This window comes from Larus michahellis, unplaced genomic scaffold (genome assembly GCF_964199755.1).
Source record: "Larus michahellis unplaced genomic scaffold, bLarMic1.1 SCAFFOLD_26, whole genome shotgun sequence".
Lineage (NCBI taxonomy): Eukaryota > Metazoa > Chordata > Aves > Charadriiformes > Laridae > Larus > Larus michahellis.
Window position 1 is genome coordinate 5,585,349 of NW_027436225.1, and position 7,537 is coordinate 5,592,885.

A 7,537-nucleotide genomic window follows, 5' to 3' on the forward strand; every position below is an offset into this window, starting at 1 on the left:
TATGTCCCACATCCAAAGTGCCAAGAGAGTAATGTAGAGCTTGCTCTCCCTGTCTTTGAGTACAGTTTTCAGTGTCCCGGTTACCTCTTTGCTAACATTCTCTTCAGAGCTGCAGTGAAACCAGGAACCACGTGGAGAAGGCACCCACACTGAAAATGACTGGAAGGAACATTGGGGCTTCTTCTCAGTGTCTCTGATGTCGGGTTTCACTGTCCCGGGAAAGTCTCTGCTAACACCCTGCCGAGCGCAGTGCCCAATATACAGAAACATCTTGCGGTATCTCCTACAGGGAAAGTGCCAAGAGGGAATTCTCGATCTTGTTCTCAGTGTCTCTGAGAATTGCTCTGATTATCCGTGTGACCTCTTTGCTAAGACTCTCCAGAGAGCCGTCCTCAAAACCAACACACATCTTGACATATCTCCCTCATTGATCGCAGTGTCTCCAGAAACGGCATTCAAGGAGCCAGGAACTTTTCTGCCCACACTGTCCATTGAGTTGTCCTCAAAACCAATATACATCCTGCTATATCTCCCACATGGAAAATGCCAGGAGGCAAAAGTGGGGATTATGTTTAGACTTTCTCGGAACTGCTTCAAATCAACTAGATATCTTTGTGCTGTTAATCTCCCAACAGACAAACGCAAAAGCAGCAAACATCTCGCTGTATGTCCCACATCCAAAGTGCCAAGAGAGTAATGTAGAGCTTGCTCTCCCTGTCTTTGAGTACAGTTTTCAGTGTCCCGGTTACCTCTTTGCTAACATTCTCTTCAGAGCTGCAGTGAAACCAGGAACCACGTGGAGAAGGCACCCACACTGAAAATGCCTGGAAGGAACATTGGGGCTTCTTCTCAGTGTCTCTGATGTCGGGTTTCACTGTCCTGGGAAAGTCTCTGCTAACACCCTGCAGAGCGCAGTGCCCAATATACAGAAACATCTTGCGGTATCTCCTACAGGGAAAGTGCCAGGAGGAATTGTGGAGCTTGGTCTCAGTGTCTCTGAGAATTGCTCTGATTATCCGTGTGACCTCTTTGCTAAGACTCTCCAGAGAGCCGTCCTCAAAACCAACACACATCTTGACATATCTCCCGCATTGATCGCAGTGTCTCCAGAAACGGCATTCAAGGAGCCAGGAAGTTTTCTGCCCACACTGTCCATTGAGTTGTCCTCAAAACCAATATACATCCTGCTATATCTCCCACATGGAAAATGCCAGGAGGCAAAAGTGGGGATTATGTTTAGACTTTCTCGGAACTGCTTCAAATCAACTAGATATCTTTGTGCTGTAAATCTCCCAACAGACAAACGCAAAAGCAGCAAACATCTCGCTGTATGTCCCACATCCAAAGTGCCAAGAGAGTAATGTAGAGCTTGCTCTCCCTTTCTTTGAGTACAGTTTTCAGTGTCCCGGTTACCTCTTTGCTAACATTCTCTTCAGAGCTGCAGTGAAACCAGGAACCACGTGGAGAAGGCACCCACACTGAAAATGACTGGAAGGAACGTTGGGGCTTCTTCTTAGTGTCTCTGACATAGGGTTTCACTGTCCCGGGAAAGTCTCTGCTAACACCCTGCAGAGCGCAGTGCCCAATATACAGAAACATCTTGCGGTATCTCCTACAGGGAAAGTGCCAGGAGGAATTCTCGATCTTGTTCTCAGTGTCTCTGAGAATTGCTCTGATTATCCGTGTGACCTCTTTGCTAAGACTCTCCAGAGAGCCGTCCTCAAAACCAACACACATCTTGACATATCTCCCTCATTGATCGCAGTGTCTCCAGAAACGGCATTCAAGGAGCCAGGAACTTTTCTGCCCACACTGTCCATTGAGTTGTCCTCAAAACCAATATACATCCTGCTATATCTCCCACATGGAAAATGCCAGGAGGCAAAAGTGGGGATTATGTTTAGACTTTCTCGGAACTGCTTCAAATCAACTAGATATCTTTGTGCTGTAAATCTCCCAACAGACAAACGCAAAAGCAGCAAACATCTCGCTGTATGTCCCACATCCAAAGTGCCAAGAAAGTAATGTAGAGCTTGCTCTCCCTGTCTTTGAGTACAGTTTTCAGTGTCCCGGTTACCTCTTTGCTAACATTCTCTTCAGAGCTGCAGTGAAACCAGGAACCACGTGGAGAAGGCACCCACACTGAAAATGACTGGAAGGAACATTGGGGCTTCTTCTCAGTGTCTCTGATGTCGGGTTTCACTGTCCCGGGAAAGTCTCTGCTAACACCCTGCAGAGCGCAGTGCCCAATATACAGAAACCTCTTGCGGTATCTCCTACAGGGAAAGTGCCAGGAGGAATTTTCGATCTTGTTCTCAGTGTCTCTGAGAATTGCTCTGATTATCCGTGTGACCTCTTTGCTAAGACTCTCCAGAGAGCCGTCCTCAAAACCAACACACATCTTGACATATCTCCCTCATTGATCGCAGTGTCTCCAGAAACGGCATTCAAGGAGCCAGGAACTTTTCTGCCCACACTGTCCATTGAGTTGTCCTCAAAACCAATATACATCCTGCTATATCTCCCACATGGAAAATGCCAGGAGGCAAAAGTGGGGATTATGTTTAGACTTTCTCGGAACTGCTTCAAATCAACTAGATATCTTTGTGCTGTAAATCTCCCAACAGACAAACGCAAAAGCAGCAAACATCTCGCTGTATGTCCCACATCCAAAGTGCCAAGAGAGTAATGTAGAGCTTGCTCTCCCTGTCTTTGAGTACAGTTTTCAGTGTCCCGGTTACCTCTTTGCTAACATTCTCTTCAGAGCTGCAGTGAAACCAGGAACCACGTGGAGAAGGCACCCACACTGAAAATGACTGGAAGGAACATTGGGGCTTCTTCTCAGTGTCTCTGATGTCGGGTTTCACTGTCCCGGGAAAGTCTCTGCTAACACCCTGCAGAGCGCAGTGCCCAATATACAGAAACATCTTGCGGTATCTCCTACAGGGAAAGTGCCAGGAGGAATTGTGGAGCTTGTTCTCAGTGTCTCTGAGAATTGCTCTGATTATCCATGTGACCTCTTTGCTAAGACTCTCCAGAGAGCCGTCCTCAAAACCAACACACATCTTGACATATCTCCCTCATTGATCGCAGTGTCTCCAGAAACGGCATTCAAGGAGCCAGGAACTTTTCTGCCCACACTGTCCATTGAGTTGTCCTCAAAACCAATATACATCCTGCTATATCTCCCACATGGAAAATGCCAGGAGGCAAAAGTGGGGATTATGTTTAGACTTTCTCGGAACTGCTTCAAATCAACTAGATATCTTTGTGCTGTAAATCTCCCAACAGACAAACGCAAAAGCAGCAAACATCTCGCTGTATGTCCCACATCCAAAGTGCCAAGAGAGTAATGTAGAGCTTGCTCTCCCTGTCTTTGAGTACAGTTTTCAGTGTCCCGGTTACCTCTTTGCTAACATTCTCTTCAGAGCTGCAGTGAAACCAGGAACCACGTGGAGAAGGCACCCACACTGAAAATGACTGGAAGGAACATTGGGGCTTCTTCTCAGTGTCTCTGATGTCGGGTTTCACTGTCCCGGGAAAGTCTCTGCTAACACCCTGCCGAGCGCAGTGCCCAATATACAGAAACGTCTTGCGGTATCTCCTACAGGGAAAGTGCCAAGAGGGAATTCTCGATCTTGTTCTCAGTGTCTCTGAGAATTGCTCTGATTATCCGTGTGACCTCTTTGCTAAGACTCTCCAGAGAGCCGTCCTCAAAACCAACACACATCTTGACATATCTCCCACATTGATCGCAGTGTCTCCAGAAACGGCATTCAAGGAGCCAGGAACTTTTCTGCCCACACTGTCCATTGAGTTGTCCTCAAAACCAATATACATCCTGCTATATCTCCCACATGGAAAATGCCAGGAGGCAAAAGTGGGGATTATGTTTAGACTTTCTCGGAACTGCTTCAAATCAACTAGATATCTTTGTGCTGTAAATCTCCCAACAGACAAATGTAAGAGCAGCAAACATCTCGCTGTATGTCCCACATCCAAAGTGCCAAGAGAGTAATGTAGAGCTTGCTCTCCCTGTCTTTGAGTACAGTTTTCAGTGTCCCGGTTACCTCTTTGCTAACATTCTCTTCAGAGCTGCAGTGAAACCAGGAACCACGTGGAGAAGGCACCCACACTGAAAATGCCTGGAAGGAACATTGGGGCTTCTTCTCAGTGTCTCTGATGTCGGGTTTCACTGTCCCGGGAAAGTCTCTGCTAACACCCTGCAGAGCACAGTGCCCAATATACAGAAACGTCTTGCGGTATCTCCTACAGGGAAAGTGCCAGGAGGAATTGTGGAGCTTGGTCTCAGTGTCTCTGAGAATTGCTCTGATTATCCGTGTGACCTCTTTGCTAAGACTCTCCAGAGAGCCGTCCTCAAAACCAACACACATCTTGACATATCTCCCGCATTGATCGCAGTGTCTCCAGAAACGGCATTCAAGGAGCCAGGAACTTTTCTGCCCACACTGTCCATTGAGTTGTCCTCAAAACCAATATACATCCTGCTATATCTCCCACATGGAAAATGCCAGGAGGCAAAAGTGGGGATTATGTTTAGACTTTCTCGGAACTGCTTCAAATCAACTAGATATCTTTGTGCTGTAAATCTCCCAACAGACAAATGTAAGAGCAGCAAACATCTCGCTGTATGTCCCACATCCAAAGTGCCAAGAAAGTAATGTAGAGCTTGCTCTCCCTGTCTTTGAGTACAGTTTTCAGTGTCCCGGTTACCTCTTTGCTAACATTCTCTTCAGAGCTGCAGTGAAACCAGGAACCACGTGGAGAAGGCACCCACACTGAAAATGACTGGAAGGAACATTGGGGCTTCTTCTCAGTGTCTCTGATGTCGGGTTTCACTGTCCCGGGAAAGTCTCTGCTAACAGCCTGCAGAGCGCAGTGCCCAATATACAGAAACATCTTGCGGTATCTCCTACAGGGAAAGTGCCAGGAGGAATTGTGGAGCTTGGTCTCAGTGTCTCTGAGAATTGCTCTGATTATCCGTGTGACCTCTTTGCTAAGACTCTCCAGAGAGACGTCCTCAAAACCAACACACATCTTGACATATCTCCCGCATTGATCGCAGTGTCTCCAGAAACGGCATTCAAGGAGCCAGGAACTTTTCTGCCCACACTGTCCATTGAGTTGTCCTCAAAACCAATATACATCCTGCTATATCTCCCACATGGAAAATGCCAGGAGGGAAAAGTGGGGATTATGTTTAGACTTTCTCGGAACTGCTTCAAATCAACTAGATATCTTTGTGCTGTAAATCTCCCAACAGACAAACGCAAAAGCAGCAAACATCTCGCTGTATGTCCCACATCCAAAGTGCCAAGAAAGTAATGTAGAGCTTGCTCTCCCTGTCTTTGAGTACAGTTTTCAGTGTCCCGGTTACCTCTTTGCTAACATTCTCTTCAGAGCTGCAGTGAAACCAGGAACCACGTGGAGAAGGCACCCACACTGAAAATGACTGGAAGGAACATTGGGGCTTCTTCTCAGTGTCTCTGATGTCGGGTTTCACTGTCCCGGGAAAGTCTCTGCTAACACCCTGCAGATCGCAGTGCCCAATATACAGAAACATCTTGCGGTATCTCCTACAGGGAAAGTGCCAGGAGGAATTTTCGATCTTGTTCTCAGTGTCTCTGAGAATTGCTCTGATTATCCGTGTGACCTCTTTGCTAAGACTCTCCAGAGAGCCGTCCTCAAAACCAACACACATCTTGACATATCTCCCTCATTGATCGCAGTGTCTCCAGAAACGGCATTCAAGGAGCCAGGAACTTTTCTGCCCACACTGTCCATTGAGTTGTCCTCAAAACCAATATACATCCTGCTATATCTCCCACATGGAAAATGCCAGGAGGCAAAAGTGGGGATTATGTTTAGACTTTCTCGGAACTGCTTCAAATCAACTAGATATCTTTGTGCTGTAAATCTCCCAACAGACAAACGCAAAAGCAGCAAACATCTCGCTGTATGTCCCACATCCAAAGTGCCAAGAGAGTAATGTAGAGCTTGCTCTCCCTGTCTTTGAGTACAGTTTTCAGTGTCCCGGTTACCTCTTTGCTAACATTCTCTTCAGAGCTGCAGTGAAACCAGGAACCACGTGGAGAAGGCACCCACACTGAAAATGACTGGAAGGAACATTGGGGCTTCTTCTCAGTGTCTCTGATGTCGGGTTTCACTGTCCCGGGAAAGTCTCTGCTAACACCCTGCAGAGCGCAGTGCCCAATATACAGAAACATCTTGCGGTATCTCCTACAGGGAAAGTGCCAGGAGGAATTGTGGAGCTTGTTCTCAGTGTCTCTGAGAATTGCTCTGATTATCCATGTGACCTCTTTGCTAAGACTCTCCAGAGAGCCGTCCTCAAAACCAACACACATCTTGACATATCTCCCTCATTGATCGCAGTGTCTCCAGAAACGGCATTCAAGGAGCCAGGAACTTTTCTGCCCACACTGTCCATTGAGTTGTCCTCAAAACCAATATACATCCTGCTATATCTCCCACATGGAAAATGCCAGGAGGGAAAAGTGGGGATTATGTTTAGACTTTCTCGGAACTGCTTCAAATCAACTAGATATCTTTGTGCTGTAAATCTCCCAACAGACAAACGCAAAAGCAGCAAACATCTCGCTGTATGTCCCACATCCAAAGTGCCAAGAGAGTAATGTAGAGCTTGCTCTCCCTGTCTTTGAGTACAGTTTTCAGTGTCCCGGTTACCTCTTTGCTAACATTCTCTTCAGAGCTGCAGTGAAACCAGGAACCACGTGGAGAAGGCACCCACACTGAAAATGCCTGGAAGGAACATTGGGGCTTCTTCTCAGTGTCTCTGATGTCGGGTTTCACTGTCCCGGGAAAGTCTCTGCTAACACCCTGCAGAGCGCAGTGCCCAATATACAGAAACGTCTTGCGGTATCTCCTACAGGGAAAGTGCCAAGAGGGAATTCTCGATCTTGTTCTCAGTGTCTCTGAGAATTGCTCTGATTATCCGTGTGACCTCTTTGCTAAGACTCTCCAGAGAGACGTCCTCAAAACCAACACACATCTTGACATATCTCCCGCATTGATCGCAGTGTCTCCAGAAACGGCATTCAAGGAGCCAGGAACTTTTCTGCCCACACTGTCCATTGAGTTGTCCTCAAAACCAATATACATCCTGCTATATCTCCCACATGGAAAATGCCAGGAGGGAAAAGTGGGGATTATGTTTAGACTTTCTCGGAACTGCTTCAAATCAACTAGATATCTTTGTGCTGTAAATCTCCCAACAGACAAAGGCAAAAGCAGCAAACATCTCGCTGTATGTCCCACATCCAAAGTGCCAAGAAAGTAATGTAGAGCTTGCTCTCCCTGTCTTTGAGTACAGTTTTCAGTGTCCCGGTTACCTCTTTGCTAACATTCTCTTCAGAGCTGCAGTGAAACCAGGAACCACGTGGAGAAGGCACCCACACTGAAAATGACTGGAAGGAACATTGGGGCTTCTTCTCAGTGTCTCTGATGTCGGGTTTCACTGTCCCGGGAAAGTCTCTGC